This window comes from Mustela lutreola, chromosome 10 (assembly GCF_030435805.1).
Source record: "Mustela lutreola isolate mMusLut2 chromosome 10, mMusLut2.pri, whole genome shotgun sequence".
NCBI lineage: Eukaryota > Metazoa > Chordata > Mammalia > Carnivora > Mustelidae > Mustela > Mustela lutreola.
Window position 1 is genome coordinate 92,251,706 of NC_081299.1, and position 8,040 is coordinate 92,259,745.

Sequence of the window (8,040 nt, forward strand, 5' to 3'; positions counted from 1 at the left end):
TCTGCCTTCTCCTCAGGTCATGATCCTGGAGTCCTGATCAAGGCTCCCTGCTTGGTGGAAGGCCTGCTTCTCCCTCTCCCATTCCCCCTGCCCATGTTCCCAATCTCTCTCTGTCAAATAAATAAATAAATAATCTAAAGAAAGAAAACTGTTATTTCATATATTTTGTTCCATTTCTTTAGTTGTTTCAGGCAAGGGTTAAATATAGCCCCTCTTATTTTATCTTGACCCTAAAGCAAAAAGCCTTGGAGGCAATTTTAATTTTAAAAGAGTAATAGTAAATGCATGTTTAGAATTTGATGAAAAGAAAATTGCTTTGTTTTTTTAAAGATTTTTATTTATTTTATTTGACAGACCAGAAGTAGGCAGAGAGGCAGGCAGAGAGAGAGAGGAGGAAGCAGGCTCCCCACTGAGCAAAGAGCCCAATGCAGGGCTCAATCCCAGGACTCTGGGATCATGACCTGAGCCGAAGGCAGGGGCTTTAACCCACTGAGCCACCCAGGCGCCCCAATAAGGTTGCTTTGTAATGGTCCTCACTAGATTCACAGGGGAAATGATTCAGACTGTTCTTTTCACCTTCCATAGATGTTTTGACTGCCAGATCTTCTCAATTCTTAAGGTGGGTCACCTGTAAGACACAACATTAATTTAGAAGTAATTTGAGAGGGTTTGGTGAGAAACATCACACTGAATGTATACACCAACTGTAAGGTATATCTTTTTTTCAGAAATAAAAATTGTGAGAGGGGCGCCTGGGTGGCTCAGTGGGTTAAAGCCTTTGCCTTCAGCTCAGGTAATGATCTCAGAGTCCTGGGATCGAGCCCTGCATCGGGCTCTCTGCTCAGCAGGGAGCCTGCTTCCTCCTCTCTCTCTGCCTGCCTCTCTGCCTACTTGTAATCTCTGTCTGTCAGATAAATAAATAAAATCTTTAAAAAAAAATTGTGAGAAAGTATTCATCTTAAAATTGAGGAAATGTAATTCCCTTTTTTAAAAGATTTTGTTTGACAGGGAGAGAGAGTGCGAGTGAGAGCAAACGAGCCCAAGCAGGGGGAGTGGGAGAGGGAGAAGCAGGCTGTCCCTTGAGCAAGAAGCCCGATGAGGGAACTCCATCCCAGGACTCTGGGATCATGACCTGAGCCAAACGCGGACACTTAACTGACTGAGCCACCCAGGTGTCCCTGGATTGGGTTTTTTTGTCTCTCCATCCCTCTAATAACCATACTTCCAGGTTCACTGTCACTCCACTTTGTTAGCCTACATTTTCCTAACCGATGTGACATGATGAATGATACCTTTATTGAAGGCAGATACTAGAGACCAGCCAGCCATTACATGGTGACTCAAGACCCGGGAAGCAGAGAATAAGCCGGAGGTGGGAGCACACTTTAAGAGTTAATGCTCTGGAGCGTTGCAGGTGCATAGGGTGAAGACAACCCACTGCCTTAAGGAACACTCTTCCCTCTTCTGATTTAGTTAATAAGCACAGACTAAGCTTCGTACATACAGGGCACTTGTAAGTCAGATGTTGCCACTTTGAGGAATCCCCATCCTTAGGGACCCAAGCTTGTTTATCCTAAAATTTTGTCACATTTTACCTATTTTACTTTTTAAGGAAAGAGAAAGAATGAATGTAAGATTGCTTTTCCCATTACAATACTGCAGGGGAAAATATATAGGTTGTTTTTACCCAAGAGAAGAGAAGATACTAAGCCAATTATTCCTTCTAATCTCTTCTAGTTTTGTTATCCTGTCATTCAATAATCAAAGCCAGTAGTGAACATGGAAGCTGTCAACTCTCGGAAGCCAGGACTATCTTTATAATTACATATTGCTGATGACATGTTGAATGCAAATCTCATATGGTGACAAACAGTCCCACTAGCTGTCTCTAGCCCCTGAATTGTGGGAGTTTAAAACCCTTCACGTCTCTCCCCACTTCTTTCTGCGGAGCTGTCATCTGCTTCCCCTTCCAGAATCAGACAGCTTCCTCTACCTGATGAACCCAGCTGAGGAGACAGAGGTCTTAAAAAAATGCAAGATTCACTAAGATCTTATGTTTGCTTTTTAGCATATTAAAAGGTATATGCTGACCCAGTAAAAGGCCTAGAAGTCAAGCTTTCTCTTGACTTTGGAACATTTTGATAAGTAGTTTTCATACTTTGAAGTGTATCAGAATCATCCAGTGGGAGCTGGGAATGTGTATTTTTTGAATTGGTGTTTTTATGAATAGCCTTTATTTTTTAGAACCGTCTTAGATTTACAGAAAATAAAGGCAGTAATACAGGAAGCTACCGGTGTGCCCTATACACAGTGTGCCCTGTTAGCATCTTATATTACTATGGTGCATTTGTTAATATTAAGGAACCAATACTGATATATTATAATTAACTAAGGCTGCAAAGTGTATTTAGATTTCCTTAGTTTTTACCTAATGCTCATCTTCTGTTACAGGAAATCGTATTATAACATGGTTGTCATGTACCCTTAGGCTCCTCTTAGCTGTGACAGTTTCTCACATTGGTTTTTGATGCTGTTGGCAGTTTTAAAAAGTACTGGTCAGCTATTTTGTAGGAAGGCCCTCTATTGGAATTTGTCCAGTCTTTTGCTCATGATTAGACTGTGCATTATGAGTTTTGGGGAGAAAGAACACAGAGGTAAATTTCCATTTTCATCTCAGCATGTAAATGATACATATCATCAACATTATTTATGACCATTGCTGACCTTGATCATCTGGCTTAAATAGTGTTTGTCAGGTTTCTCTACTATAAAGTTATTCCTTCCCTTGGAAGGAAGTCATTATGTGCAGCCCACAAGTGAGGAGGGGAAGGTATGCTCTCCCTCCTATAAGATGGAGGATCTACATAATTAATTTGAAGTTTTTCTGAATGGAAGATTTGTCTCTTCTCCCCAGTTTATTAATTTACTCAATATTTATATCTGTATGTACTTGTGGATATTTATTTAATACTTGGGATTATAATCTAAAGCTACTGTATTTTGTTGCTCAAAATGTTCTGGCTTTGGCCATTGGAGCTTTCAGTTGGCCCCTGTGCACCTTTGCCGTTTCTATGTGTGTGTATACGTATCTGTAAATATTTCATGTAGTGCCATGAAATTTTATTAAAGCCCCCAATTCTAACTCATTACACACAGGTCATTCTCCCTTCTCTGAAAACTCCCACTCTAACAGTCAGAAACTTGGCAACCAACAGCCACCATTCATTTACTTTATTGTTCAATCCCAACATATATATACATGTATAGTGGTATCAGAATAGTTAACTCTTACCTCGGTGAGAAACAACTTTCTGACTGGAGGCCAGTACTTCTGTGCGCTCTTTTTTGCCTTGGATCTTACAAACTCTACTCACTTCCAAAGCCATCAGGTCACACTCCAGTGAGAGTGTTTTATGCATCTGTAACACCCTTAGATTGTCTTGTCACAGTTTGCCTTCTTCCCTGGGACCCCCTAACCTTCTAAATGTCTTTTTCCAATTTTCACATGTTAAGGTTCACTCTTATGTTGTAAATCCCTAACAGGGTTTCACAAATGCATAATGACATGTACAGATCACTATGGTATCATACAGGACAGTTTCACCACCCTAAAAATCCCGTGCTCTCCCTACTCCCTCTTTTCACCCTGTCCCCTAAGGCCCTGGCAACCACAGACTTAGACTGGCTTCTTTCATTTAGCAATGTACATTAAAGGCTCTTCAATGTCTTTTCATGGCTTGATGGCTCATTTTTTTTATTGCCAAATACTATTCCATTGTATGGATGTACCACAGTTTATTTGTCCATCCACTTAGAAAATACCTTGGCTGCTTCTAGTTTGGGGTGATTAGAATTCAGGCTGCTATAAGCATCTGTGTGCAGGTTTTCATGTCGACGTAAGTTTTTGACTCAGTTGAGTAAATACCTCCTCAGTTTAGTTGAAAGGTGTGATTGCTGAATCCTATGTAAGGCTATTTTTAGCTTCGTAAGAAACTGTGAAACTGCCTTCCAAAGTGGCATTTTGTATTCCCGTCAGGATGAATGGGAGTCTCTACTGCTCCACATCCTCGCCGCATTTGTGGTGTAGAGTTTTTGAATTCTAACAGCTCTAATAGGCATGTGGTGATATCTCATTGTTGTTTCAATTTGCAATTATTTAATGATAGATGACATTGAGCATCTCTCACCTGCTTCTTTGCCATCTGCATGTCTTCTTTGGTAATGTCTGGGAAAGTGTATTTTTTAAAACAAGGCTTCTAAGTGATTCTGATGAACACCAAAGTTTGAGGGCCATCACTCCAAACCCATCATTTGCCACTGTCACCTCTACATCCCTGCTTTTCCCTCATTACAGTCATCCTAGACAAAAGAAATGCTTTCCCTTTTACCTGATACCAGAGCTAAACATTTTTTATATTTGAAAATTCACTATTTGCCTAGTCATTAACAGTCTGTTTAAATAGAAGAGTGATCAGCTCTTCAAGGCCTGAGATGGAAGTACACATGAGGATGCCTTTGCTTAAGGATGGGTTCTTCACTTATCCTATAGCTTAGAGACACACTAGTTTCTATCGTTTGATGAATCTATCCCCAAAGAAGTGTGATTCCCTGGGCCGCCAGTCCAGTATCTCCCTAAATGGAGATTTCTGGTGTCATAGCTTTCAGTTCACAGTTTAGGACACATGCTTCTTCTGCAGAAATATAGTTCTTGAATAAAATAGAGCCTGTATGTCATGCATATTAGACATCAGCATGACATGCAATTTGGAATAAGGCCTAAAACTTAAGTAAAAATAAATAGCTTCCTATACCATAAACATCAATTCTTACAATGGCTACTGAATCTAACACTGTTTCTATTTTTTATTTTAGGAAGAACTTTCTACTTTCTCTTATGCTTTGATATCTAAAGTGTAACTCAGACTTTCTGGGGACTCATCATTTCACACACTGTTGTCAGGAGCTGCAGAGGGTATTATGTTCTTCATAGAGGAGGGGGTTTCATCTCCTCACCTTTTCTTTTTTTAAAGATTTTATTTATTTATTTGAGAGAGAGGGGGGAAAAAAAAGAGAGAAAGAGAGGGCATGAGCAAGGGGAGGGACACAGGGAGAAGCAGACTCCCTACAGAACAGGGTGAGGGGGTTTGATCCCAGGACCCTGGGATCATGACCTGAGCTAAAGGCAGACGTTTAACCAAGCCACCCATGCGCCCCCCTCCTTATCTTTTATAATCAGCAGTAAGCTGTCCTTACCCTCTCAGAAGGGATTAGTTTATCTCACCTGTTCTACTTACTCTTTTTAAAAGGTGAAACCACAACAAAATAATCATCATCATCTTGTTACCCTTATGCATGCCTAAACATCGGCAGGTATCACCAACCTTCTCTTTGCACCCTCAGAAAGGATGGGTCTACATTCTTGAAGATCAAGTTCCTGCTCTCAGTTACCTGTCCCCATGTCTTGCAGCTCTGGGCAGCTATGAATATTTTTGTATCTAATTCCTTAAAATTATCTGGGAAATTAGCTCTACCACCTCCTCCTAAAAACCACCTCTTTTGACCTCCCATTCCTTAAAACCTTTTTTAAAAATATCTACCCCCCAAAAAATGTTTTTTTTCTGAATCTCTCCAAAATTTTTAACATGTTAGAGTGAGCCATTCTTAAAGAGTTATGATGTAGTTCCTTCACAAGGACCTAGCAGTAGAAATCAAGGTCATACTTACTGCCTTTCCCTAAGGAACACAAGCCACCGACTTTCTGTATTAATTGTCATCTGCCTTGGTTTATGTGGAAATCCATTTGAATGGGGACTATATTTATTTATATGCTCTTATTATGTATCCAGTCTGAGCTCACTGTTAGAGATGTATACCTGTCAAATAATGGCAGTTGGTTATTCTTGGCTGCAATGCTGACTTCAGCTATGACCTTCCTCAAGTCACATAGATTTCTCTGTTTTTCAGGTTTCTACTCCTGTAAAAATACTGACCTACTTAAACAGAAACACTGTGAGGCTTAACCAATAGATTTTTCTGAAAATGTCAGGATCTATAAATATTATTATTGTCTCAAGCTATAAATACTCACACACACACACATATCACACACACACATATCTTGAAATAAGTTCTTGATTTTTAATTTAAAAAAAAAAAACTGTCAGCTTGAATAATGCTGTTACCTATACTTCCCAAGAATAAAGCTAGATTAAAAAAAAAAAACTAATGGGGCGCCTGGGTGGCTCAGTGGTTAAGCCGCTGCCTTCGGCTCAGGTCATGATCTCAGAGTCCTGGGATCGAGTCCCGCATCGGGCTCTCTGCTCAGCAGGGAGCCTGCTTCCTCCTCCTCTCTCTCTGCCTGCCTCTCTGCCTATTGTGATTTCTCTCTGTCAAATAAATAAATAAATAAAAACTTAAAAAAAAAAAAAAAAAAAAAAACTAATATTTTGTTTTTCCCAAGACACTGGCCAATATATACCAAGGATTTTTTTTAGTTGTCTGTCTTTATCTTTCTCTCTCTATTTCTTTCATTTTTTTAGAGAAAGGAAGAGGGAGACACAAAGGGAAAGGAAGAGAGAGAGGGATTCTCAAGCAGGCTCCACCCCCAGCACACAACGCTGGGTGTGGGACTCAATCTCACGACCCTGAGATCATGACCTGAGCAAAATCAAGAGTCAGAAACTTAACTGACTGAGCCACACAGGTATTCCTGTTTTTCATTTTTTAATATTCACATTAAATAGTTTCCTAGACTCTAAGACTAGGAAGAAAGAAAATGACCATGATATCAAGCCTCCTACACAAAGTACAGCTATAATTTTATTACACTATTTAAGAGATCTGTCATCTAACCTCTTGAAAAACTCTAAAGAATTGCCCCACTTCATACGGTGACCGTCTCAAGTGTGGTGGAAGTTAATTGTTAGAAATATCTTCCTTCAGGGGCACCTGGGTGGCTCAGTGGGTTAAAGCCTCTGCCTTCAGCTCAGGTCATGATCTTGGGGTCCTGGGATTGGGCCCCGAGTTGGGCTCTCTGCTCAGCGGGGAGCCTGCTTCCTCCTCTCTCTCTGCCTGCCTCTCTGCCTGCTTGTGATCTCTGTCTGTCAAATAAATAAATAAAATCTTAAAAAAAAAAAAGAAATACCTTCCTTCACACCAAGATGAGTTCTTCTTTTAAATTCCCACTCTCTGGTCTGCCTTCTGGAGCCAAATGCTGTAAACCTCATCACTCTTCCACAGGACAGACAGCCTTTCAAGGGGATGGTTGTCAGAACCACCCAAAAGCTTTTCTTCTCCCCATTCCCAGTTCCTTCTTTCACTCCTAATGTGACATGATTTCCTGAATCCAGCCTCCTTTCTGTTTACTCTCTCAAGACAGGCCCAATTTGTCATGCTTCTTTTCAAATGTAGCACCAAGGACTGATGACAGAACTCAACAAGTAGCTTCCCTCCCAGTGCGAAATAACACTGGGGCCACCCCCCTTCCTGTCCTTCCCCGGCATCAGCACCCAGCTGCAGGCAGTGATAAGATGCTCTGCACCTGGGCCCTGCTTCACGCAGGCCTGCTGGTCAAGGGCTTCAGCTGCAGACCATCAATGCACCCCAAACTCAGAGGCCCCGCTATACATCCTGTGCCCTGGGTGCCAAAAGCAGGTGCCACTCAGTACTCACCCCAACCCCGTGTCAGCCTCAGCAGTGAGACCTCTTTACGCCCAAGGACTCCTTGTTCATTAGTGATCCGCCAGCCTGGCGGCATACTGGAAATCCCTGGGGCCTTTACAACATAGTGCTGCTCCGCCCTACTGATGCTGCTATCAGACATTCTGATAGAACTGGACTGGCATAGGACATTCTAACGTGCAGCCAGGGTTAAAAACCATTGAGGAAATCTGGATCCTTCCTAAGCCTAATCCTTCCCATGTGAGATGTTTTACCTCCCTCTTCCCACTTATCACTGAATCAATAGGTGGTTCCCCCAGTTATGCTCCACTGATCCCCCTGGTCGTGAACGTAGCCATTTAATATTGAGTCTTAAGTGAA

The 8,040-nt window shown here is 41.3% G+C and overlaps 1 long non-coding RNA gene across 1 annotated transcript; it reads right to left on the reverse strand.

Annotated features, from left to right (window-relative positions):
- Positions 1-315: 315 nt before the first annotated feature.
- LOC131809668 (uncharacterized) lies at positions 316-7,591 on the reverse strand. The gene is made up of 2 exons (XR_009345250.1): positions 7,145-7,591; positions 316-628 (listed from the first exon to the last, which is right to left on the reverse strand). It is a non-coding gene; the product is annotated as an uncharacterized LOC131809668 (long non-coding RNA).
- Between the last annotated feature and the right edge of the window lie 449 nt (positions 7,592-8,040).